The sequence below is a fragment of the Haemaphysalis longicornis genome, unplaced genomic scaffold (assembly GCF_048455015.1).
Source record: "Haemaphysalis longicornis isolate Haplotype H1 unplaced genomic scaffold, Haemaphysalis longicornis Haplotype H1 scaffold_10, whole genome shotgun sequence".
In the NCBI taxonomy this organism is placed as follows: domain Eukaryota; kingdom Metazoa; phylum Arthropoda; class Arachnida; order Ixodida; family Ixodidae; genus Haemaphysalis; species Haemaphysalis longicornis.
In genome coordinates this window covers 76,870,136-76,898,096 of record NW_027526204.1, presented here as the reverse complement: position 1 = coordinate 76,898,096, position 27,961 = coordinate 76,870,136, and positions in this window count along the sequence as shown.

The window sequence follows — 27,961 nt, the reverse complement described above, 5'->3', positions numbered from 1 at the left end:
CAGTACAAAAATAAGAAAATGTAATACGTAAAGCTACTATCGCACTAAAGCGCACTGCAAACGCGACATTTTCCCCAAGGTATCAAGGTTTTTAGTACACAACTACAATGTATGACGTATGTTTCCTGCGGGTAACGTCGTCGAAATGCCAAACTTTTAAGCTCGCGCTTTCTTTGTCTGGTCAATTTCTTGTTTAGAGGAAGCATGGGCATGTCTAACGTCGTCAAGCTGTTTCATTACCGCCTATTCTGACCTTGCTTTTTGCTGAAAATTTCAACTGACGTCACTGGGACAGAATTCGCCAAAGGTCAGTGACGCGACGATATCCTTAATAGTTTTACGAGGTGTCCATTTTTGTACGTGAGGTGAAAATCTAAATTTATGTCACGGAGACACGCTACATATATTAGACAGGCGCAGACATTGTCCCTCCCCTGTGATCTGTTCCTCCACTACATACAAAAGTCACCAGGCCGTCCGCACTGTCAGGTATGCGGTGGCTATCCGGACAATGAACATACATATTGGCGCTGTGTACGGGCGACCTCGTCTTCCACATTTCTTTCGACCAACCCCTTCCCCCCTGATATTCCCTACTCGTGGTCTAGCTGGGCCGCTCCCCCTGAAAACCTACGGGCAGCCCTGTGGTCCCTCTTGGCTGCCCACATTGAAACTCTTTGTGCACCTCCGCCAAGCCCACCACCGTCGGAGGACCGTGGAACACCCCCTTCCTCCGTGGACTGATAACTCCGCGGCTCGGACTTGAGCTGCCTAATAAAGTTTCATCTCTCTCTCTCTCTTTGGACGAACTTTCTGCGAGAGCTGAAGACGTCAATGCGCTGCGAAAAATTTCCAAAATGCATTTATCCTAGAAGCCACCCGGCTGCAAGCTGCGAAAAAGCAATATAAAAACAAAGTTGAGACATACAAGCCGGTTTTCATGCATATGTTGTCACAAGGCGATGATTTGTACCTCCCAAGCAATTAACACCCTCTCCTCTGTTTAGATTTTAACCCTCACGTTCTTTCCGTCAACAACGCTCGTTATTTTATAAATGAATCCGAGCTTTACTTAACTAAACTGGACTTTCCCAGCTTTGCTCTACTCGGGGACCATATGTTGGTACCTTTAGTTTAAGATGGTCAAGCCGACCTTTTTTAGGTTTTAATGGTCAAGCCAAGAAAAACGGTCAAGCTGACATTTTTATTCATCACTTCATGTGCTATCATAACAAGAAACAAGAGAAACAGCGTCTATTTGTTGCAAACATAGATCGTTCTTATAACTTACGTACAGAACAGTGATACCTTCTAATAGTTGTACTGAATGATGGCTGCCGGTTGGAACAGCCACGTGATTGTGGAACTTATGTTCAAGAACCCTCAAACCTGTTCCAGTGCCACGCAGATAAATCGACTGTCAGACGAAGCAAAAAAACAATAAACCATACGTTTCGTGTTTAGCTAGTACGGAGACTATCCTCTTCGATTAAAGGCTTTGCAGCACTTCACTTATTTATGCACAATCTTGCTTCCAACAACACGGGCAGGTCTTTACAAGGGCTTCAAAGGATCACCGGTGGTTACATTGTATGCTGATTCACTAACTTAGATATCCGAAATATACGCGGGATTTTAGTACTCATGCTAATTACGTAGAGGGAAGGTTAATCTCCTACTCACAAGCCGCTTTGTGGCGTTGTAATGGGTAGCAAAATCATAAATAGGTTCCTCTCAAAATATTGTGTACCCTCTCTTCACTTTTGTTATTCGGGTACTCAATAATGCTATCATGGTAGGGCTCTGTTTGGACATGGTAGTGCTTCATACCCGAGCTTATTTGAATGAGGAGCAAACGGAAAAGAATACTATACTTCACCCCAATAGAGAAATTCTGTTCATAAGTGCTGCAGATAAGTGCACAGTGGAATTTACTTTATTGAAGGTTAATTTCAATTAATTCACTGCCGTTATTGCAATTATTCTCTAACCTGGTACCCGGGCACTCCCAGCTACTCCTGGAACTCCTCACGCAAGAAAAAAGCATCTGCCGCTTCTCTTGAAAAGGCTTAAATTTGACATCGTTAGTTCCCGTCACAACTAGGTCGCCATGTTCCGCATTATACTCGTTCGATCTCTTCTAATGTTCTCGCTGTTGGTTTATTCAGGCTAAACTATAATTGTCTGTCTCGTGGTTTGAAGAGGATGTGCTGCTGGCTGGTGTTTTTCTGGCAGCGGGCGCTGTTCATGCCTGGTGGTTCCTCCGTTTCCTTCACTCTGCTGTTAGAAAGGTGCATCCTCTGTTTCTCGAAAAACCACTGCATGACGGGGCGCTGTCCGCGCCTGCCGCACGTGCGTACGCTCCCAAAAAAGTGCTCGAAAATGTTCCTGTGGCGACAAGGAGATCGGTGCCCTTAAACAAACGTCGCGCAGAACAGGAAACACTTCTCTACCACCGAAACATGGCGCATATGGTCACTGCAAGCTAGTATGCTGGCTCTATGAGGAGAATCAAGACAACAGCGCGTGGCTTCAGCCAAACTGACGAGCTTCGTGGAAACTGCGCCCAGATGCGACAAGAAAAAAAATGCGACACAAACTTTCATGACCACCCAGTTTTCCCTTGAGGCCTATGCAATCATTTGAACTGGTGCAACCCAATCTCCATTGTTCTGTACGCAACCTTCACACCAAAATAGATGTAAATACATTTGAAAGCTTCACTTTACTGGTATTCTCAAATATGCAAGAAATTCGAGACATGCTTTTTGATTAACGCCTTAATTCTATCTCCTGCAGAGATCTCGGCGTTTCAGCAACTGAAGTTTAGGGAAAACTTTTGCATCCGTGTTATTCGGGTCGGCGTCAAGTTGGAACAAACATAACAGCAAGTGAGAATAGGTTGCCGACATAACAGCAGGCGCCTGAATAGCATAGCGTCACACACCAGACGTACAAAGCACTGAGAAAAACACGCAATTATTCATTAATTCATTAATTCATTCATTCACTCATTAATTCACTCATAAATTCATTCATTTCTTCTCTGCTCCTTATCCCGTCCCAACAGATATTCTGTTGCTGGTAACTTCGATGCGTACCTCACCAATAACGCCTTATTGAGAAGGACAACCACGATACTTCGCTACTAAAATGTAAAATGGTTTGCCCGAGGACGTAAGATCGGCTAATAAATTTCCGCAAAAGAGCATTTACGTGCCTTCTTAAAGCGGCCCTGCAGCACTCACAACCGACTACAGGCGTATGTATTTTGGGGTAAGTCTATTGTCGGAGCACCCTCCTCAAGCAATAATTATAAAAAGGCCTTTACGATCCCCCAAGCTATGCTACATAAAAAATCGCGCATAATCGTTCCCTGTCAACTCGACCAGGGTCTACCCGGCGAAAGCTGCCCGGTCTCAACAAGGGAGGGTATGGCTCGTGAACTTCTTTTCCACGGCCTTCGTAATATCGTAGGCGGGGCAGTTTTCTCATTTTCTCCGCAATGTGGAGTGGTTCATTTCGAGTCTGTCGACACAAATGAACCGGCATTGATGCCTGATCGTAAGCAACCACTCCGGGTGGTGGAGGTTTTATCAGCCATAAACGTTTGGTCCGGTTGAAAGGGAAATATTGGGTTCGTCACTCAAACTCCGCGTGCACTCAAAACATAAAATAAACGCCAAAACTGTTCGTACAGATTCAGGTATAGAAGAGGTTGTTGTACATTGCCAACAATGGCGGGTTGTCTAAAGAAATGCGAGAACTAAACAGTGACGTTTGTCTGCAACGTCCAATAGTACAGCCGCCGCTGTTATGACGCAATTAGAGTGTGCTTAGTGATGAGAAATTTTTTCCACGTCTTTCACTGCGATTGGCGAGCGTGCGGCTTCACGTGCACGTGTAATATTTGGCTCAGGTAGTCCTTGAAGTGTAATCTAAACGACACACAGGTATTTTTGCACTGATCGGAGCGTGTTGCTTGGTGCTATTTATACATCTCCGTCACTGCTCGCAAACAATCGTGTAATTGTAGCTGTAATTGGTCATTTCTTTTCCAATATCACTAGGTCCAGCAAAGGTTTACGGCGTTGCTGTTATTAGTGTTTGACTTTCTTGGCTTTTTGCATAAAATTGCATCTCTGTTTTATCTTGTGATTGAGTGTGTGCACAGTTTAGACTCCGTAATGCCCTCATGTTCATTCCTATGCTCGCAATGTTTTCGCAGCTTGTCTTCTGGTCCACTACATTAGGTCATATGCGAGCCAATCACTGAACTAAATAATTTGAACGGAACTATAATTGAACGGAAATAAAACAAAATAATAACAACCTGCACAAAGACAATAACAAATATTACGCCAGCTTCAAAATTTTCCTATTTAGGGCGCTTTACGCAGCACTTCTCTACACGTTAAGATGGTGTACAAGCATTTTTGAACCAGCAAGATGCTTTACTTGAGTTTACCTTTGCGTTTTATTTCATTTTCTTTAGAAAAATATGCAATTTCGTCACTTGCAAACAACTGCGCTAAGGACTATGCCCAAATTAGCATTTATGTAGGCTGCTATTAGGCAAACTAAATCAAACAATTTTAATATATTTCTAATCAGTTTGTTTTATTTCAAGGAATAACCCCTTCGTCCTACTTGCCGGGGCCGAGGACACACCGCAAATTTTTGCCTGTTGAGCCTCCTTTCATAAGCTGGCCTTCTTTCTATTGCCGTTATTTGTTTATACTTTATGTAGTCCGTAACCATTTTCATTTTGAGACCAGAATTTCACTTACTTTCTTTAATATTGTTTTGGTCAATTGTGGAGCTCCGCGCTTAGAAACCAGTCTGATAATCCTTTAGAGTACCATAACACTCCAAAAATACACTTAGCACAAGATAATTTTTTTTCACAAACCACATAAGACGCTCCTAAGGGAAACGTGACTAGCGCTGCTACATAGGCATGAATCTTTTCTTTGTTGTAGCACAGCAATGATGATTGCCTATTTTCATATCTTTTACGGCCATCAAGTTTGCCATAGTACGCTAAAAAGGTCAGGCATTGTTTTCCAAGTGTGTTGTGTAAATTTGTAATGATGTCGTATTTTATAGTATCTGACCGTGCGGCTTGCTCCCCCATGAGCAAAGAGCAAGGTTAACTTTTTGTGTTGTTAATGGCAAAGTATACCCATCGCGTAATGTTTTCTTGCTGTGAAGACGCTCGCGGGTAGCAACCTTTTTTTTATTGCGGTTGTGGTTGTGGCAAGAAATAAGGTTTATAAACTTACCATCTGACAAATACCTAACAACGCGTTTGACAAGAAATATTGGATAGTTTTCAAAATACGTGACAGGTGTTCTAGAATGTGTTGCCTGTGGTGTTTATGGAGAGGTTTGTATGAAAGGTAGAGTTTATGGCAACGAACGAAAAGTAAAGGAAAGGAGTTCTAGAATGTGTCTTGAGATTTTATGGAAAGTTGCTGAGATCGACCAGCATTTCTTTATTTCCTGTTATCATCACTCCCCATTCCTTTCGATCATCGTGATCAGTGGTCATTCTTTTCTAATAAAGGTTCACTCTCTCTCTCTCTCTGTCCGCGGGTAAAAATACCAAGAAATTGCCGAGCGCGCGCACAAGAGCGCCTCTCGGTGGCCGCCAGGCAGTTAACAAAACCAGCATTTGTTTATTTCCTTTTACCATCACTCCGCATTTCTTTCGTCCATCATGATCAGTGGTCATCCTTTTTAATAAAAATTATCTTTCCTCACTCTCTCCGCGGGTAAAAATACCAAGAAATTGCGAAGCGCGCGCATAAGAGCGCGGGCCTCGCGGCGACCGCTGGGCAGATAATAAAACCAAGAAAATCCCTAGAACTTTGTGTGCGTGTCTCAAGATGAGTGCGCGTTTTCAAGCCATCCAGACCCATTTGGAGGACTGGGCATTATCGGCAAAGAAAAAAAGAACTCCAGCGTTCGCCGATATCGTGGCAACCCTTGATCGAAACGAGAAAGACAGGTCATAGCGTACGCCCCTCCAAGGTGGTGTCCAATGATCATCACTTCTAGAAGAATTAAGGAAGCTAACACTTATAGTAACAATAATGGAGTAAAGGTCGTTGTTACGCATCAGAGAAGTAAATCGGCTGCAATTGTGGACACAATCTGTCGGGGTTGTTGTGAAGTTTGCGTACAGCTTCGCCACCTTCAAGTCTCACGCGTTGGTAAGCTTGCTTCATTTTTGTATAGTAATACCTGGACAACACTCATGGAGTCATTGTATATTGTTAACATGTGATTTTATTTTGGACGACATCATGTACAATAATTAAGATACCGTACTCCTCTGCCGTAAAAACGCAGGTGTTTGCGTTCATAGTTGGGCCACAAATTAGGGAGTTTTTGAGGAATTTCTGTGGAAATCTTTGGACTTATATTTGTCTGAAAACAATTGAATGGTGCAAAATCATAATTCTTGGTACCAAGTTTTTTGAATGTTTGTGAAAGGCAAATTGGGCGATACAAAGCGAAGTGGACGTGGTGGTAAACTATGGAAAAATATGACGTGTACAAGTTTACAATGAAGACAACAAGCACCCGAAGCTTCATATGTCACTCAAAGTGATAACGGAGGGGCAACAAATGGGCAATTCAAAAAGAAATAATCTTTGGTTGTATCGTCAAGAACAGGTTTGGAAGGATGGTTATAGATTGATGACAATTTAAAGGCATAACGCAATCCCATTATTGTTCGCTGATATTCCAAATGCCATTTGTTACATTGAACACACAAGTTTTGGACCGGGATAGTTAGAAAAACAGCGCATGTGAATCGAAGCCCCAAAAGCTCGACACTGGATACTGGATCCAGCATATTTAGCCCTGTTACTTTAGATGACCTTTTAACAACACTTTTTTAATTCAGCCACCACCCTACCAATGCGCTATAACTGCGCAGAACAATAGTTTGTCAGCGCCATCAGATTAGTTTAAAAACCCTTCAGAATATTTGTTTTTTATAAATATTGATGCCTGAGAGAATTGAATTGAGGAACGAATATGAGTTTGACGTACAACACAGCACCTGAGCAGTTGTGCTCTTTTTTCAGGGGAATTGATACACCATTAAGTGTATTGTCAGGGTCTGGCTGTTTTGCGAATGACTCCAGGTCGCTGAGAATCCCTTATCGCAAAGCCGTGTCATAGGTCCTCTTAAGGTCAAAAGACACAGTCACACAAAACAGTTCGTGAAGGAAGACATTTTTATGCACAATTATAATGCTACAAGCCGATCGTCTGTGAATTATCCCGCCCTGATGACAGCCTGCGACATTTCCAGAAGACCATTGTACTCCCAAAAGTCTACGAGTTTTCTAATAATCATCTTCTCGAGAAACGTGAACACGCAGCTTCTCAGAGTAATAGGATGGTAAATATTTATTCATTTGTTTATTGATATACTGCTAGCCTGATTTCCAGGCTTTTAACAGGAGTGGGCGAAAGTGGTATAAGAACATTCACAAAAATAACAGCAAAGAGAAAGACATGTCGAGTCATTATACAACGGACAAGACTATACCATTTCGACATAGTTTTTTACACACTTGTATGCGCGTAAGAGCTAGTAAGAAAACATGGTAATGATAACCACAAAACCAATTTAACAAGTAGGGTGATAACGTACTCGCTGCAAATTAAAACAACAGAGAAACAGTTTGCAACATTTTTACCGCAATACAAACTGTAAAAAACACTCATAGTAGTTCTTTTAAGAACGCAGGCACAGAGTTGGAGTCAACCGTGTTAAAGGGTAAAGCATTCTAATCACCTGCTGTGAACGGAAAAAAAACTGTTTGGCAGCATCTGTATGTCATGAAAATTCCTTGGCCTTTTTTGAATGGGATGACCGGGTTTAGCGACGTTCGATAGGTTCAATGTACACACTTTTGGGTATGCCAAGTTTTTCAAAGCATATGAAATAGAATATCTTTAACCTATCCCGGTAACATCGGGCCTGCATTTTTTTCTATTTTGCTGACTGTAAAAGACTTAATGGAGATGTGCTCCAGTTATAAGAGCTAAAAATAAACCTAACAGCTTTCGAATGCACATTCTGTAAGACTTGATGGAGATGTGCGCCAGTTATAAGGTTTAAAAGTAAACCTAACAGCTTTGAACTGCACATTCTGTATCTTATCAATAAATGATTGTGTAGGGATCCCAAACGGCTGCTGCATATTCTTACACAGGCATGATATATGTTTTGTATGCTAATAGCCTAACGTTCCTACGTTGATTTTCCGAGGGTTCGTCTAAGGTATCCAAGTTTTTTTTTGCCTTATTCACACTGTGTGTTATGTGGTCGTTCCACCTGAAGTCATAGGTAAAGACTACAGCGAAGTATTTGTATGTAGGTACCGCCTTTACACATTGATTATTGACATAGTACTAGAATATGAGTGGATGTTCTGTTTTGCCAGTTACAGTCATTGCAATCGTTCTCTCTAAATTTATTGTCATTGCCAAGTTAAGCACCATTCCTGCATTTGGTTTAAGGATGAGTTTAAAGTAATTTATTCGCTGGAAGTTTTGATTTCTTGGTACAATATGCAATCATCCGCAAATAGTGTTACTTGTGTAGCTATATTGCAGATTATATCATTGACAAATATTAGAAATGGAATTGGTCGTAAAACTGAACCCTGGGGAATTCCAGACACTACATCAGCAGGTTTCGAACTTGCTTCTTAAACGCATACCACTTGGCCCCTACATAACAGATCCGCTTTAATCCAAGCGAACAATGAATAATTTTTCAAGATTGATTTTGTCTTAAGAATGAGTTTTGGATGGGACACCCGGTCAAACGCTTTTTTCAAAGTCCAAAAAACTTGCAGCTTCTTGAAGTTGCCTGTCCATAGCTGATGCGAGATCATGGGTAGTTTTCAGCAGCTGCGTCGCCGTAAAAAAGTTCCTACGAAAGCCGTGCTGTCGATTGTCGAGTACCTTATTGTTTTCGAGATGGGCTGATAGAGTGGAATCTCGATGAATTGAAATCGTTTAAACGGAACTACCGTTTGCTTGGTTTTGTATTAAAAAAACAATTGCTTGGTTTTGTATTAAGGCAATGTAAAAACCTTTCGTTATTCGGAAGTCAGATTTTACAGCCACCACGTAAACAGAACTGAAAACAGACTCGAACCCGCCACTATTTGGGCAAGCGCAGCGCAACCGCGATACGCATTACTGTTCCCCCCTCTCGTCCAGGATATTTTCCGGATTCTGTCTCCGGTGGTTTCTAACTTGCTCTGACTTTGTGCGGTGTTCCTGGCTTTGTGCGGTGGTTTCTGACCTTGTGCGGTGCCGTATGCGACATTTCGTCGCTAAACCAGCATATGATGGCAGCGCACAAAGGATCGCACAATACGACTGCGCTGCCCAGGAAGATGGAGGTAATCAATGATTTCGAGAATGGTCGTTTGAAAAAAACTTTGCTTGCGACGAACTGCGCCTAAAGCCCCTCTTTAGGTGCGCCGCGCCCATAAGAATAGCCTGACGATATTAATAAAGGACAAACACAAGCTGCGGGAACCTTTCGAAACGTCACGCTTGGGTCTGAACGGAAAAGACTGCGAGTTGCTGACCACAAAAATTTAGAGAAGTGCTTCGTAGTTCAGCTACGGATAGCCCGTAGTGAGAACATCCACATCCGTGGGCCGCTCATTCGGGCGAAAGTAGAAGAATAAATCGAAGTTCCCGCTGTATTTTACAGGTTTAATCCAGTAGCATACTTTGAAAAAAAAAGTCGCTGGTTACTTTTGTGCGATAACGTTTGTGCCAATAATGTACCGTAATCCTCATTTCGCCCATCGGGATCGATTGCGCACACGTCCGCCGCGTCGGAACCATGAGGGGTGAAGAGGATTCTACGATGCTGAATCTATTCTCTCTCTAAACAAAACTCCTGATAAGTGGAACATAATTTCCCGGTCCCTAGGGATTCTGTTTAACGAGGCTTCACTGTATATGCTTGAATATTATGTGCTGAAACACTTTGACACATGTGCACAATATAGAAATGGGCCGATTAGCAGTGGGCAATGATTCGTTTGATTTTTTTGGTATCGGGCTGATTTTTGCGTATTTCCAATCACTCAGGAATGCTGCGCGTGGGAGTGATTTGTTAACTATTATACACAAAGTTTTTGCACTCAACTCAGCATACCTTTCTAGGGGAGCATTCAGTATCGCTTCTGTTCCTGGTGACTTCTTTACGCCAAGTTTAAAAAGAAGCGAAAAGATCCCCTCCTCATTGATGTACACGTCATGGATAGGCAGGGAACCAACAAAAGGAACAATCATCAGGGATGATACCGTTATCAGTGGTAAACACTGAGCAGAAATAACGATTTAGTGCTTCACAGATCTTTGTCGTTTCGTTAACAACATTATCAACCATAATCCTAGGTATCGTCTTTCTTTTAGTTGAAAAGTGGCGCCAAAACTTTCCAGTGGAAGAAAACATAATTTTTAGGGTAACTCGCTGATAACAATCTTTCGCTTTCTTTATATTTCCAGGGGAAGGCTGCAAAGCTTCTCGGTTTTACATGCGGCGGGATTTCATTTGCTCTGCTTTCTCGGTTTATGAAGCTTCCGTGATAAGCCTATCATTGCCTGTTCACTGATGGACTCAAGTTGTGAACGACCTTTCTTTCAACGAAACAAAGGTGTTGGTGCACGTTAAAACGACATTTTTTAAGTAACGCCAAGTATAGTTCACTGTGTACTGGTCTGATTACAGAATGAAGGAAATGATGAAAAAGTGCCTTCAAGAGCGTCTAGTACGTCTACGTCACTAGCGCGCGAGAAAACCGGAATTCGACACTCCTTATTCTTTATGACAGGAACAAATTTCTTTTGCAGCGTTAAGCATAAGATTTTATGGTCCGAGATGCCCTCAAAAAAACTTGCGGTTTTCGCCGAAGGACGTGCGTATTGACCAGGAATAGATCGAGGATGGACAGTGCGGAGCTTTGAATGCCTGTAGGTTGTTGGACGAGTTGGGACAAATCGTGAAATAACACGAAATCGGCAAATGCCTCGGAGGAAGCAGAAAAAGCGCACGCGAAATCGTTGTCCCAGCTAATGCAAGGGAAATTGAAATCTCCGGCTAGCAAAATGTTGCATGGACCGCTTCTATAAGGACATAAAGGGCATTATTTTTTTCAATGAGCGTGTTGTTGGTGTTAGAAGGCCGATAGAAGCCCCCTATTAGGAGACTGCAATGGTTTAGGAAGAATTGAGCCAACACGCATTCAATTCTAACGATGTCGGGCAGCCTTGTCACGCGCAAAGTGTTTTTATACGTAATGGCAACTCCACCACCCCGAGAATTATTATCGTTTCTGAAGACTTCATAAACGGGGGGAAGTATTTCAGAATAGCTAACATCCGGGAAACCCAAGTTTGGGTTATGATTATTATATGTGATTTCTGTGTCAAAATTATGCTTTCCTATTCAGCGCTTTTGTCAATTTTGCGGCGGGCGTTGATGTTTATGCATCGGAAAGTTTTTTCAGTCTTTACGAGTGGCCCTTTGGCCTGTTTACACACATTAGGCGTCATGAAATGGAGACCCTTTTATATTGAATGCTGTCCCATGCAAAGCTAGTTATTTCTACTTTTATCTTCTTGTAAAAAAGTTCATCTTTCGCGTCTGGCTTCCTAGCCTCAGCAGGACTGATCGAAAGGTTGCTTGTAATTTCCCTGGTGGCTGGTGCAAAATCTTCAGATATTGAAATGTTGAACCCCTTAAGGTTGAAGCAGTTTTTATGTAATGACAATTTTTTCCTGTGGTAAATCAACTTGAAAATATATGGTCGGGGTTTATCAGGTTGTCTTCGGCCTATTCGATGCATCCGCTACACGGATGGCACCTTCACATTCATTTACGCCGAGAATATGTCGTCAACACCTTCTTTCGCGAGTGACTCAGCTGTTTCTTCTTCCTTTTATGATACTCCGTATACGAGGAGAATATTTCTCTGCCCGTATCCTCTAGGTCTACTATTTGTTTTTCTATCATTTGTGCAGTTTTGTTCGACGGCAAACAGTTTACCACCGAATTCCTTAACCTCGGAAATACAGAATTCAGCAAGTTTTACTTTCAAGTCAATCGCGTCCAGTCGTTTATCAACATTCTTTTGGCCCTCTAAGGTTGCTCCAATAATTCCTCTACAGTTGGTCCAGGGTTCAACTTTACGTCTCCACTTAGCAATAAATGAAACAACAAAATCTCTAACATAGAGAGATAGAATTATATAATGAAGATCAGTGATGTTAGCCGATCTGTCCGGCTGGCTTGATACGTTAGATTACAGAAGACAAACAAAAAGAAATCAGAAAAAAATTGTGAAAACGAAAAGATGTCATTTGATGCGCCCAAAATTTTCAATCACACAACTCTGTGCAGTGATGGGCTCCGAAGAAACTCCAAAAAAACTTCGATTGCACGTGCAGCCTCCCTGGGACCCGACCAAGGACCCAAAACAGCCCTCAGCTCACGTCCCGCCCCAAGCTGCCTTCACAAAGATAATATAAGTTTCTATCTGTGCGCGGTGTACTTTGCACACACGCATATAACATGATGAATGTCTTCTCGTGAGTCACATCTCGAACAAATAGGTGAATATGCCTGCTGGATTTTGTACAGGTATGATCACGTGTAGGCCACATTCAAGCGCAGCCTATTTAGAATGGCTTCCTCGCACTTGCTAAGTCCTGGTGGCATTCTGAAGGTGCACTTGGGATCAATCGCATGAAGAGGTGTGTATTGCTGCCTTGCGTCAGTCAAGATACACATCTGCGCTTTCTATGCGGGTGATAAGGCGAGTATTGCCGTATCCTTTCTCGTAAATGGGATCGGCAGAGCTTGAGTGCCGAGGCTGTGGGCAGATGGCGCGGCTTCGCCAGCTGCATTGTTGCCGGCAACTCCGCAGTGGGCAGGAAGCCACTGCAGACCTACGCTGTGCACCCTTTGTACGGCTTGTAAGTGCAAAAGATTGATTTCTCAAGCCAGCTGTTCGTTCTTAGCGACTTTAAGCTCTCGAGAGCTGACCTGGAGTCTGTAAATACAGCCCATTGATTAGCCAGCTGCTTCAGAATATACTTAAAAGCAGCGCACAGTCTAGCCAGCCAAGTAACTGTAGTCGAGGACTTCTGGCTCAATAGGTCGCAGATGGTAGTGAGTGACGAAAGCATCGAGATCCCTATCGCCGACGATGTAGCCGTCAGTGAGCAATCAGTCTACACATGAGTGTGGCCTTTGTATTTGTTCATAATATGCTCCAAAAAAACAAACTTTAGAGCCGGGGCTGGTATACCCGCCTTCCGCTTAAATCCAAGTAACGTACTGACAATTTTCATTGGAGGAAATAGCCATGGAGGGTGACGAGAAGAGCATAAAAGCTGACACTGGGAGCGCATAGCGTGCTGCACTTCAGAGGCCCAGGCGGCAGCAAGAGGATGCCCATTGTGCCTTGCCACAACGCGCAGGCGCGTGCGAAGCTTTTCTATTGCCTGCAAAGCCACGCACCTTGTGGTAAACTTGGTGACGGTGAGTGGCGACACCGCGTACCCCGAGCCCCCCATACTTAAGCTGTCAACTACCGTGGCTAGAAGTTGAAAGATGAAGGGTTAGAAGCCGTGAACGGTAGCCGTCAGAGCCTTGGTCAAGCTCCGGCCGATGGGCTCCCTGCCTGTCTACCAGGCAGGGAGCTCCGGGACCTCTTTGACTACCAGGGTAAGGTCAAAGGAGAAAGTACCCCCGTCTCCCTGCTTTCCAATGTATCATATGGAATTTTCCAAACCCCCCCCCCCCAAATGTGATCAGCCCCTAAAAGGGGCCGCACCGAAGTTTCCTTTCCACCACTTCCTGACTTGAGTCCTCCGAAACCGAACAACTATCCTCGCTTCATCGTGATGGAATCTGTAGACCAATCAAAACCTCTTCCTCCACAGTCGGTATTTATCATTTGAAAGTTTCTTGACGGTATTGTTGGAGGGTCGTATAAGGCCAAAAAACATCGAATCGGTGAAATTCTTGTCGAGGTCAGTAGCCAGGATCAGGCCAAAAAACTTCTTGCTCAAACCAGCATCGCCGATCTGCCAATCCGAGTCACGCCCCACCGCAGCCTAAACAGCTCCCAGGGCGTGATTTCCGACTATGACCTACTAAATGAAACTGAAGCCGACTTGCTGGAGGGCCTTCGTGACCAGGGCGTAACAGCGGTCAGGCGAATAACTATACGAAGAGAAGATAAACACATACCAACAAAGCACCACATCCTAACCTTTGACAGGTCGTGCCTTCCGGACTACATCAATGCAGGTTTCGTGCGATGTCCAGTCCGGCCTTACATCCCGAACCCGCGGCGCTGTTTCAAGTGCCAACAGTTCGGGCACGGCACGAACTCCTGTCGCGGCCGACTTACCTGCGCGAAATGCGCCCAGCACGACCACGCGTCCGAAAATTGTAACCTGCAACAGTCTCTTTGCATAAACTGCCAGGGTCCACACGCGGCCTACTCCAGAAAATGTGAAAATTTTCAGCTTGAAAAGAAAATCATAAACATCAAGGTAACCGAAAACATCACCTTCTCAGAGGCGCGGAAGAGGTTCGCATCCTTCCCTCTGGGCAGGTACGCCGACGCAGCTCGCCGGGGGGTGGAGCGGCATCTTGTTTCGGCGGGGACCCAGTACCGAGAGTCGGGCTTGGTCCCCCCCCCCCCCTGGGTTGCCTCTTGCAGCCAACCCGCGTCCGCACCGCTCGCTGAGCCAGCAGCGGCTGTGGTGGCATCTACGTCCGGTGGGAGTGATGTTGCATCCTCCACTTCCGCTCCACCATCCCAAACCACACGGGAGGGCACGGAGATGGAGACGGAGGCAGTCGCAGCTACCCCCTCTCCCGCCTCACTGCCTGTGCCATCTGTCGTGCTCCCCACGCCTTCGGCACTGGCAGCGCAGGCAAAGGACGCCCGAAAGGGTACCACGTCAAGGGGCCCCAGTCCTCTGGGCACCCCCTTGCCATCAGATGACGACATGGACGTCGAGCCCTTCCGGCTTTCATCGCAGCGTAAGGAACGGGCTGCGACGTCCAGGTCAGTAGAGAAGGTCAGAAAACCCCTTCCAAGAGTCCATGCCCCGAAAGACCCTACATAAATAGTCAAACTCCAGAAGCTCCGAACACATAATAATGGGAAAAGAAAATATTGTTCAATGGAACTGCAGACGCCTTCTGAATAATCTTGACGACGTGTATAAGATTTTGCATGCCAATCAGCCAAGTATGTGTGTCCAGGAAACCCATCTGAATTAAAAACACACAAACTTCTTGAATAGTTACCTGGTATACAGGAAAGACAGGGTTGGCTGCACACACTCTTCTGGCGGTGTTGCCATAATCACCCGCAAATCCTTAGCATGCCACCCTATAACCTTGAACACCACCCTTGAGGCTGTAGCCATCCGCACAATAATATTTAATAGGTTGATAACGGTATGCTCCATATACATTCCTCCTGATGTTGCACTTACGAGCTCTGACTTCGAGGTGCTGGTCGACCAGCTGCCCGAACCATACATCCTTACAGGCGACCTTAATGCACACAACTCTCTTTGGGGCTCCTCCAGAACGGATGCCCGAGGTCGCCTAATAGAGAAATTCCTTACATCTTCAGAGCTATGCCTTTTCAACAATAAACAGCCTACATACCATAACATAGGTCACAACCCATACTCATATCTTGACCTGGCTATTGGTTCTGCAATTCTCTTTCCATGTCTTGAGTGGGGTGTGGGCACGGACCCATATGGTAGTGACCATTTCCCCCATGCAGTCCATCTTCCCACAACAGGTTCAACGAAGCAAGAGCTAACTGGAATACATTTACAGAGACATCCAAACTTTACCACACATCCATAGGACACCTACACGTTGAAGAAGCTACCGAACTGCTCACGGCGCACATCCTCGACGCCGCCGAAAAGTCCATTCCCCACGCCTCTGGTATCCCGCGCAACCAGAGGAGGCCGTGGTGGAATTAGGACTGTAGGCGGGCGCGAGAGGCCCATAACAAAGCGTGGGGTGTCCTCCGTCGGTACCCCACGTCGGGTAACCTTATTTTGTTCAAACGGGCAAAGGCGTTAGGAAAACGTGTGCGCGGTGAGGCAAAACGAGAGAGTTGGCACACCTCCTTGACATCCATAAACTCTTACACAGACACACACAAAGTATGGACACGAATACGAAAACTAAAAGGACAACAGACACACAGCCTGCCCCTGCTTAGTACAACAGGGGACACACTGCAGGACCAGGCTAACATGCTTGCACAACACTTCGAACACGTGTCCAGTTCAGCACACTACACAAACACTTTCATGAAACACAAAACATCTGTAGAAAAGAAGTCCCTGCGTGATAACAACAAGTCGCACACTTCTTACAATTGACCTTTTTCAATCCATGAGCTGAGGGTTGCTATGAGCACATGTAAGCCTTCAGCTCCACGTGCAGGCAAAATCACATACACCATGATACAATACCTACACCCAGACACTCTTGAAACACTCCTACATCTATACAACAACATACAGCTTTCGGGGCACATTCCTCGCTCTTGGAGGGAGGCCATAGTGGTGGCTTTCCTGAAGGAAGGAAAGGACCCTTCCTCTCCCGCTAGCTATCGGCCCATCGCCCTCACAAGCTGCCTGTGCAAGCTCCTCGAGAAGATGATAAACAGGAGACTCGTGTACTTTCTTGAGTACAATGGTCTTCTCGAGAGCTGCCAGACAGGCTTCAGGGCGGGGCGGTCCACCAAAGACCAACTCTTCGCGCTCGAGTCCTATATAAAGGATGCTTTCCTCCACAAACAATATTGTATGACGGTATTCTTTGATCTGGAAAAAGCGTACGATACCGTGTGGCGGTATGGCATCCTAAGCGACCTCAAGTCCTTCGGCATAACAGGTAACATGATTAACACACTTGCCAGTTGCTTGTCTCAACGAACCTTTCGTGTGCGAGTTGGAACTGCACTCTCTAGGGTTCATGTGCAGGAAAAAGGCGTGCCGCAAGGTGGAGTTTTAAGTTGCACCCTTTTTATTGTGAAAATGAATTCTGCTTGGAAGGCGCTTCCACCGTCGATTTCATGTTCAATTTATGTAGACGACGTTCAACTCTCTTTCTAATCGTGTAACTTGTCTATCTGCGAGCGGCAAGTCCAGCTTGGTGTGAACAAGCTTGCTGGCTGGTCAGATAGCAACGGTTTTAAATTTAATCCAGGAAACTGCACTTGTGTTTTGTTTTTCAAGAGGCGTGGCTTAGGCCGGATCCAGGCATTCAACTCCACGGTGTCTCTATTCCTGTAAAAACGAAACACAAGTTCTTAGGTATTATCTTTGACGAAAAGCTCACATTCATCCCCCACATAAAACAACTAAAACATAAATGCTAAAAAACACTGCCTATCCTGCAGGTTCTCTCGCACATTTCTTTTGGTGCTGACAAACAACTTCTTTTACGGTTTTTACCAGCCTAATAGGTTCACGATTAGACTATAATAGCTTTGCCTATGGGTCAGCCACTAAAACATCCCTCAGAACGCTGGACCCCCTGTCCTTCATCTAGGGCTCCTTCCGAACTAGTCCGGTCGAAACCCTGAATGTAGAGTGCAACACATGGAACCTACAACATCAGCGAGCCTACACAGACCTCCTTTACGCCTTTAAAATTTTATCCATGCCACACCATCCTTTTAAATCAGTTTTTCATGATACATCCCTGACTGAACTCCTTTTAAATCGACCATCGTTACCTGCGCCCTTCTCTTACAGAGTTTTAGAGGAAGCGTCAGAGCTTGCTGTCTCCTTTTCAGATACCATCCGAAGTTCTGTAACAGATTTCATAGCACCATGGCATCTCCGCCCTGTGTTATGCGACACATCATTCACACATGTAGATAAAAACCGAGCTCCCACATGTGCAATTGTGCAGCACTTCTTGTATTTGCAGCAGAAGCACCAATGCTCTGAATTGTATACCTCTAAAACGTCCACCTCGGTGTCCTGTGCGGCGCATGGGCCCGGCCTTAGTGTCACTAGAATTCTTAACAGTAATACAAGTATCTTTACGGCAGAGGCTTATGGTGTACTTCTGGTTGTTAATCATATCCTTCAAAACCACATCCCACAATCCATTATATATACAGATTCTCTCAGTGTTGTGCAGGCGTTGTCGTCAACAAAGTGTTCAAAAAATCACGTTATAAATTTAATAGTCAAGGGTATTATGTCTGTGTATGTCCACAAATTTGAACTAGTCCTTTGCTGGGTCCCTGGTCACTGTGGTATAGCCGGGAACGAAGAAGCGGATCGAATGGCTGCTGCTGCTACACTCTCGAATAAAGTAGACATAACCTCATTACCCTACACAGACGTGAAACCACACATCAGACAACAACTTCGCGAAACATGGCAAACACACTGGAGTGAACAAACAGACAAGTTACACGTAATAAAACCACACTTGGGACCATACACCACCGACACACGCAATAGATACACTGAAGTCGCCTTGGCCAGATTACGGATAGGGCACACTCATGCAACGCACTCGCACCTTCTCACTGCATCTCCAAGACCTCTGTGCAGCAGGTGCGGAGAGGCCCTATCCGTAGTGCACATACTAATCACATGCAAGGCACTTCACACAACACGACACAAACACTTCAGAGAATTCTACAGACAACTGATCCCACTACATTCATCGCTGTTTCTAGGTGACGAAGCCATTGTTTCTGTGAAACGTGTGTTTGAGTATTTGTCAGACGTTAAGTTTTTAAACCTCATTTCCTATGACGCATAATCAAATCTGGCCCTATACACCAGCCATCAGCATAATCTTTAACTGATTTTACTATGTTCGGTTGACACGTTTACCTACCTTTTTGTGGTAACCACTTCACTTCATTCAATAAACTTTCTTCTGGCGCTCTTTGCCCTTAGTCGGCCTTCCACCATAAAAACCCAGCCATCATCATTGCCTGCAAAGCAGTGGGCGGAAGCCATCTGCTTTCTATCATGGTTCCCATTGTTCAGGTGGTCTGTGGGACACCAAGACATATTCTCAGTATTTGGGCCTGAAACCACTCAAGTATTTTAAAATTCCCTTTGGAAAAAATTTCCCCGCATTTCCCCGAGGGGAAGAATGTGAAAGTGCGAATGCAGGAGTTGAATTTGCGCGGTTCGGTAATGTTCGCGAAAGAGAGATCACACACACACAAAACTACAAAGAAAGAAAGGTGCATTTATTCACAGACACCTGTTTCTGTTGTCGTTGTACTTGATTGCTAGAGCGGATCTCAGCTTTGAAATTTCGTGTCAGTACTACTTTAAGCGTGTGCATTAGCCCTTCTCACGCCCGATTCCTGGCCAATCCCCCACGTGGGTATGTGCCATTCACAGACACCTATTTGTGTTGTCGTTGTACTTGATTGCTAGAGCGGATCTCAGCTTTGAATTTTCGTATCAGTACTCCTTTAAGCGGGTGCATTAACCCTTCTCACGCCCGATTCCTGGCCAATCCCGCACGTGGGTATGTGCCATGTCAGCGGCCAGGCAGCGCGCGCCCATCTCCCCTCGTTGCCATGGAAGACGAGGAGATTCCTGGCCAATCTCCCACGTGGGTATGTGCCATCTCCCCCCTTTGCGAAGGAAAACGAGGAACGCGCGCACCCGCAGCTGTTGCTATGTGGACAGACGGCGCTCAACGGAATTCAGGGTCGCTTATAAAGTGCATTCGCACTTAAAGGAAGTTAGGGCTCGGAGGCTATAGCAAAGAAAGCATTCGAAGAGGGCGTCGTATAGCCGTAAAAGATAGCTGACGCTACATCAATCAGTGCTGTTGGAATGCATGCCGAAGATGTGCGCGAATGACGTTATCTTCTCGTTTAGGCTTCGGATGTGCGGTGTTCATGTCACATGGCTGTCGAAGGTAACACCCAAAAACTGGTTATTGGTGACATACGGTATAAGTACTCCTGCGGCCGTTAACTGGTAGTTCGAGACGTCCCGCTTTGTAAAGGCAATGGCGGCGCACTTTGCCTGTGATATTGCAAGGCCACGTGTCGCGAGAACATTTTCAATCGAGCTTACTGCACACTGAAGTCTCGACTTGAGCCCACGCCTGCTGCGGCCTGAGCACCAGATACAGATATCACCAGCGTAAATGGAGATTTCAACCCATTTCCGCAGAGGTCGCTCAAGGCCGATCATTGAAATATTAAAAAGTGTCGGGCTCAATACCCCACGTTGAGTGACACTTCGGGTAACGTTATGGAGTAATGTTTCACTATCCGCTATAGAGATGTAGATGACCCTATCAGAGAGGTAATCAGTCATGCAGTCGTACATTCGCCCCACGATGCCTACAGACGTCATGGCTGTCCGGACAGCTTCAAGGAGAACACAGTCGTATGCCGATATAATGTCAAAGAAGACTGCAATGGTAATTTGCCGTGCGATCTTGCCGTTCTTCACATGTGTTGCAAGGGCAATGACGTTGTGAATGCTGTTCTGGTTCTTGCGGAAGCGCGACATTTGAGACGGATAAACGCTTCTGTCATTCAGATCCCAGTCTAGGCGAAGCAGTACCTTCTACTCCATGAGCTTCCCAATGCAGCTTAGAAGCGCAATAGGCCGATACCAATCAATATCCATGGGGTCTTCGGCAGGTTTATGGATTGGCACGATACGAGCTCGCTGCCACCCAGGCTCCAGACGGCCGGTCGGCCAGAAGCGGTTGAATATCGACAAGAGCCATCGCTTCACATTGCCGCCTAGATGACGTACAACCGCATAACGTAGCCCGTCTGGGCCCGGAGAAGAGGCTTTGTTAACTGAGCACAGACCCGCTTCAACTCCGGAAATATAGAATGATTCGTCCATGTAGGGCGTGTTCGGTGATCGATTCGACTGTGGGGTTTAACACGCCGACGCAACGCAGGCATTGAGGCGCACAGTAGGGGAGGGCTGCAGATTAGTTTTGACCACCTGGGGATCTTTAACGTTCGCCGAAATCTCGTACACACGAGCGGTTTTGCTTTTCGCTTCCATCATAAAAGCGCGCGCCGCGGCCGGAATCCGAACCCGCGACCTCGTGCTCAGCAGCTCAAGTGTTCGGTGATGGGTTCGCAGCCCTGCAAATAGTCGTTTGTCAAGACCCCAGTGCGGCAGTAATTTTAGCACAGAAGGCTTCAGGTACATCTAAGTCGCATACCTTCATTCTAAGAGAAATGGAGTAAAAGGGTACAACTGAGATCGCGGTGAATGGAGACCACGCACTAAACTTCATATCCTTGTGAGCGGTTTCCGACGGTCTAGCTTCGAACAAAAGGACGCATATTCCCGTTTGGCAAGCTTCTTCGGATATCTCTGAATGAGCTTTTGCTTGCGTCAGGCTGGTCGTATATCTTCTACAGCGGAGGTATTCCGCGCGCGCCTTTCTGCCCTTCTACTATCGCCCTGAAATTTTGCTTGCACAACACTTCAAACACGTGTCCAGTTCAGCACACTACACAAACACTTTCATGAAACACAAAACATCTGTAGAAAAGAAGTCCCTGCGTGATAACAACAAGTCGCACACTTCTTACAATTCACCTTTTTCAATCCATGAGCTGAGGGTTGCTATGAGCACATGTAAGCCTTCAGCTCCACGTGCAGACAAAATCACATACACCATGATACAATACCTACACCCAGACACTTTTGAAACACTCCTACATCTATACAACAACAAATAGCTTTCGGGGCACATTCCTCGCTCTTGGAGGGAGGCCATAGTGGTGGCTTTCCTGAAGGAAGGAAAGGACCCTTCCTCTCCCGCTAGCTATCGGCCCATCGCCCTCACAAGCTGCCTGTGCAAGCTCCTCGAGAAGATGATAAACAGGAGACTCGTGTACTTTCTTGAGTACAATGGTCTTCTCGAGAGCTGCCAGACAGGCTTCAGGGCGGGGCGGTCCACCACCGACCAACTCGTCGGGCTCGAGTCCTATATAAAGGATGCTTTCCTCCACAAACAATATTGTATGACGGTATTCTTTGATCTAGAAAAAGCGTACGATACCGCGTGGCGGTATGGCATCCTAAGCGACCTCAAGTCCTTCGGCATAACAGGTAACATGATTAACACACTTGCCAGTTGCTTGTCTCAACAAACCTTTCGTGTGCGAGTTGGAACTGCACTCTCTAGGGTTCATGTGCAGGAAAACGGCGTGCCGCAAGGTGGAGTTTTAAGTTGCACCCTTTTTATTGTGAAAATGAATTCTGTTCGGAAGGCGCTACCACCGTCGATTTCATGTTCAATTTATGTAGACGACGTTCAACTCTCTTTCTAATCGTGTAACTTGTCTATCTGCGAGCGGCAAGTCCAGCTTGGTGTGAACAAGCTTGCCGGCTGGGCAGATAGCAACGGTTTTAAATTTAATCCAGGAAACTGCACTTGTGTTTTGTTTTCCAAGAGAAGTGGCTTCGGCCGGATCCAGGCATTCAACTCCACGGTGTCTCTATTCCTGTAAAAAAGGAACACAAGTTCTTAGGTATTATCTTTGACGAAAAGCTCACATTCATCCCCCACATAAAACAACTAAAACATAAATTCTAAAAAACACTGACTATCCTGAAGGTTCTCTCGCACATTCCTTTTGGTGCTGACAAACAACTTCTTTTACGTGTTTTTACCAGCCTAATAGGTTCACGATTAGACTATAATAGCTTTGTCTATGGGTCAGCCACTAAAACATCCCTCAGAATGCTGGACCCCCTGTCCTTCATCTAGGGCTCCGCTTGGCGTGTGGCGCCTTCCGAACTAGTCCGGTCGAAACCCTGTATGTAGAGTGCAACACATGGAACCTACAACATCAGCGAGTATACACAGACCTCCTTTACGCCTTTAAAATTTCATCCATGCCACACCATCCTTTTAAATCAGTTTTTTATGATACATCCCTGACTGAACTCCTTTTAAATCGACCATCGTTACCTGCGCCCTTCTCTTACAGAGTTAGAGAGGAAGCGTCAGAGCTTGCTGTCTCCTTTTTAGATACCATCCAAAGTTCTGTAACAGATTTCATAGCACCATGGCATCTCCGCCCTGTGTCATGCGACACATTATTTACACATGTAGATAAAAACCGAGCTCCCACATGTGCAATTGTGCAGCACTTCTTGTATTTACAGCAGAAGTACCAATGCTCTGAATTGTATACGGACGCCTCTAAAACGTCCACCTCGGTGTCCTGTGCGGCGCATGGGCCCGGCCTTAGTGTCACTAGAACTCTTAACAGTAATATAAGTATCTTTACGGCAGAGGCTTATGGTGTACTTCTGGTTGTTATTCATATCCTTCAAAACCACATCCCACAATCCATTATATATACAGATTCTCTCAGTGTTGTGCGGGCGTTGTCGTCAACAAAGTGTTCAAAAAATCACGTTCTAAATTTAATAGTCAAGGGTATTATTTCTGTGTATGTCCACAAATTTGAACTAGTCCTTTGCTGGGTCTCTGGTCACTGTGGTATAGCCGGGAACGAAGAAGCGGATCGAATGGCTGCTGCTGCTACACTCTCGAATACAGTAGACATAACCTCATTACCCTACACAGACGTGAAACCACACAACAGACAACAACTTCTCGAAACATGGCAAACACACTGGAGTGAACAAACAGACAAGTTACACGTAATAAAACCACACTTGGGACCATACACCACCGACACACGCAATAGATACACTGAAGTCGCCTTGGCCAGATTACGGATAGGGCACACTCATGCAACGCACTCGCACCTTCTCACTGCATCTCCAAGACCTCTGTGCAGCAGGTGCGGAGAGGCCCTATCCGTAGTGCACATACTAATCACATCCAAGGCACTTCACACAACACGACACAAACACTTCAGAGAATTCTACAGACAACTGATCCCACTACATTCATCGCGGTTTCTAGGTGACGAAGCCATTGTTTCTGTGAAACGTGTGTCTGAGTATTTGTCAGACGTTAAGTTTTTAAACCTCATTTCCTATGACGCATAATCAAATCTGGCTCTATACACCAGCCATCAGCATAATCTTTAACTGATTTTACTATGTTCGGTTGACACGTTTACCTACCTTTTTGTGGTAACCACTTCACTTCATTAAATAAACTTTCTTCTGGCGCTCTTTGCCCTTAGTTGGCCTTCCGCCATAAAAACCCAACCATCATCATTGCCTGCAAAGCAGTGGGTGGAAGCCGTCTGCTTTCTATCATGGTTCCCATTGTGGAGGTGGTCTGTGGGACACCAAGACATATTCTCAGTACTTGGGCCTGAAACCACTCAAGTATTTTAAAATTCCCTTTGGAAAAAATTTCCCCGCATTTCCCCGAGGGGAAGAATGTGAAAGTGCGAATGCAGGAGTTGAATTTGCGCGGTTCGGTAATGTTCCCGAAAGAGAGCACACACACACACACAACTACAAAGAAAGAAAGATGAATTTATTCACAGACACCTATTTGTGTTGTCGTTGTACTTGATTGCTAGAGCGGATCTCAGCTTTCAAATTTCGTGTCAGTACTCCTTTAAGCGGGTGCATTAGCCCTTCTCACGCCCTATTCCTGGCCAATCCCCCACGTGGGTATGTGCCATGTCAGCGGCCAGGCAGCGCGCGCCCATCTCCCCCCGTTGCCATGGAAGACGAGGAGATTCCTGGCCAATCTCCCACGTGGGTATGTGCCATCTCCCCCCTTTGCGAAGGAAGACGAGGAACGCGCGCACCCGCAGCTGTTGCTATGTGAACGGATGGCGCTCAACGGAATTCGCACTTAAAAGAAGTTAGGGCTGGGAGGCTATAGCAAAGAAAGCATTCGAAGAGGGCGTCGTATAGCCGTAAAAGATAGCTGACGCTACATCCATCAGTGCTGTTGGAATGCATGCCGAAGATGTGCGCGAATGACGTTATCTTCTCGTTTAGGCTTCGGATGTGCGGTGTTCATGTCACATGGCTGTCGAAGGTAACACCCAAAAACTTGTTATTGGTGACATACGGTATAAGTACTCCTGCGGCCGTTAACTGGTAGTTCGAGACGTCCCGCTTTGTAAAGGCAATGGCGGCGCACTTTGCCTGTGATATTGCAAGGCCACGTGTCGCGAGAACATTTTCAATCGAGCTTACTGCACACTGAAGTCTCGACTGGAGCACACGCCTGCTGCGGCCTGAGCACCAGATACAGATATCACCAGCGTAAATGGAGATTTCAACCCATTTCCGCAGACGTCTCTCAAGGCCGATCATTGAAATATTAAAAAGTGTCGGGCTCAATACCCCACGTTGAGTGACACCACGGGTAACGTTATGGAGTAATGTTTCACTATCCGCTATAGAGATGTAGATGACCCTATCAGAGAGGTAATCAGTCATGCAGTCGTACATTCGCCCCGCGATGCCTACAGACGTCATGGCTGTCCGGACAGCTTCAAGGAGAACACAGTCGTATGCCGATATAATGTCAAAGAAGACTGCAGTGGTAATTTGCCGTGCGATCTTGCCGTTCTTCACATGTGTTGCAAGGGCAATGACGTTGTGAATGCTGTTCCGGTTCTTGCGGAAGCGCGACATTTGAGACGGATAAACGCTTCTGTCATTCAGATCCCAGTCTAGGCGAAGCAGTACCTTCTACTCCATGAGCTTCCCAATGCAGCTTAGAAGCGCAATAGGCCGATACCAATCAATATCCATGGGGTCTTCGGCAGGTTTATGGATTGGCACGATACGAGATCGCTGCCACCCAGGCTCGATACGGCCGGTCGGCCAGGAGCGGTTGAATATCGACAAGAGCCATCGCTTCACATTGCCGCCTAGATGACGTACAACCGCATAACGTAGCCCGTCTGGGCCCGGAGAAGAGGCTTTGTTAACTGAGCACAGACCCGCTTCAACTCCGGAAATATAGAATGATTCGTCCATGTAGGGCGTGTTCGGTGATCGATTCGACTGTGGGGTTTAACACGCCGACGCAACGCAGGCATTGAGGCGCACAGTAGGGGAGGGCTGCAGATTAGTTTTGACCACCTGGGGATCTTTAACGTTCGCCGAAATCTCGTACACACGAGCGGTTTTGCTTTTCGCTTCCATCATAAAAGCGCGCGCCGCGGCCGGAATCCGAACCCGCGACCTCGTGCTCAGCAGCGCAAGTGTTCGGTGATGGGTTCGCAGCCCTGCAAATGGTCGTTTGTCAAGACCCCAGTGGGGCAGTAATTTTAGCACAGAAGGCTTCAGTTACATCTAAGTCGCATACCTTCATTCTAAGAGAAATGGAGTAAAAGGGTACAACTGAGATCGCGGTGAACGGAGACCACGCACTAAACTTCATATCCTTGTGAGCGGTTTCCGACGGTCTAGCTTCGAACAAAAGGACGCCTATTCCCATTTGGCAAGCTTCTTCAGATATCTCTGAATGAGCTTTTGCTTGCGTCACGCTGTTCGTATATCTTCTACAGCGGAGGTATTCCGCGCGCGCCTTTCTGCCCTTCTACTATCGCCCTGAAATTTTCATACTCGACGTCAGCCAATGTATACTCGTGTGGCAGGCTCGCGGTATCGATGCACAGCTTCCGGGTATTTGCGATGCTGTTAATAGCGTCGTCGTATGACGAGAAATCACCAGCGCTTGTCTCGACTGCTGTGGTAAAGTTACCCCAGTTGACAAATCGAACGGCAGATTTACGGCGACCAGCACGCAAACAGTCGACAATAATGTAATTTGGTACATGGTCGCTTCCATGAGACTCAATGTCTGCATACCAGCTTGTGGTCGTTGAGAATGCTGAGGAAACCACCGTGACGTCGATGGCACTTGACATCCGTCCACGATGAAACGTTGGTTGTCCAGTGTTAATAACACACAAACTGAATTGGTCTGCACTGTACAACAGGCGACGCCCTTTAGGCGTCGTTTTCTTGCTTCCCCATGACGAATTATGAGCATTGAAGTCCCTCGTGAGGGCGTGTGGAGGTGGTGTACGATGAATTATGTCCTCCAGGTGCTGAGTGCTCAGCGGTGCGTGGGGCGGAATATACGCAGCGATGACAGTAAGAGAAACGCCTGCATATCACACGGTAATAGCTACGAATTTGTTCAACCCGTTAGGCGGCAGATTGTGTTGTATGAATATGAGGTCATTTCTCACGCATATCAGGACGCTCGTCTTTGCCACCCCAGTTGATGAACACAGGACTGCGTACCCGGATAGCCCTGTATCTGTGTAAAGGCGGGACTGCGAAATGGCAGCAATGGGAAACTGGTGTTTTTGCCGAAATCTGCGGAAGTCTGAAAGCCGCCGAACCAGTTCACATGCGTTCTATTAGAAAATTGTTGCTTTTTGCCGAATTCGCTGCACAGTGCGGGAACGTGTAGTGATGGTTGAGGCTACCGCCATTGTACTACTAGAGGTGGAATGAAGTCGAGGAGCACCACGACAGCTTTGGCCACTGGAGATGCGAGAGAGCCGAGAAAGAGGCGCACAGCTTCGACGATGGAGCAGATTCTAGAACCGAGGCCTGCCGAGTTACGTTAAGCTTGCGACTGACGTTGGCCTTCAGGGAAGCATGAGAAGGAGCTATAGAAGACCGAGCAGCAGGGGTTCGAGTGACGACTGGTGTTGAATCCGGCGCCCTCGTAGTCGTAGTCGTAGACATTGGTGCTGCTTTAGAAGCTTGTGAAAGGGCCTCTACTGAAGCTATAGGGTGTGTAGCCGCAAGAGCAGGTGCCGCTGTTGTTCCTGCAATCTTAGCTTTTGACGGTGCTTTACGTTGTAGGGATGGTAGGGCCGGAAAATCTTTATCCAAGTCCGTAGAGATGGGCTTG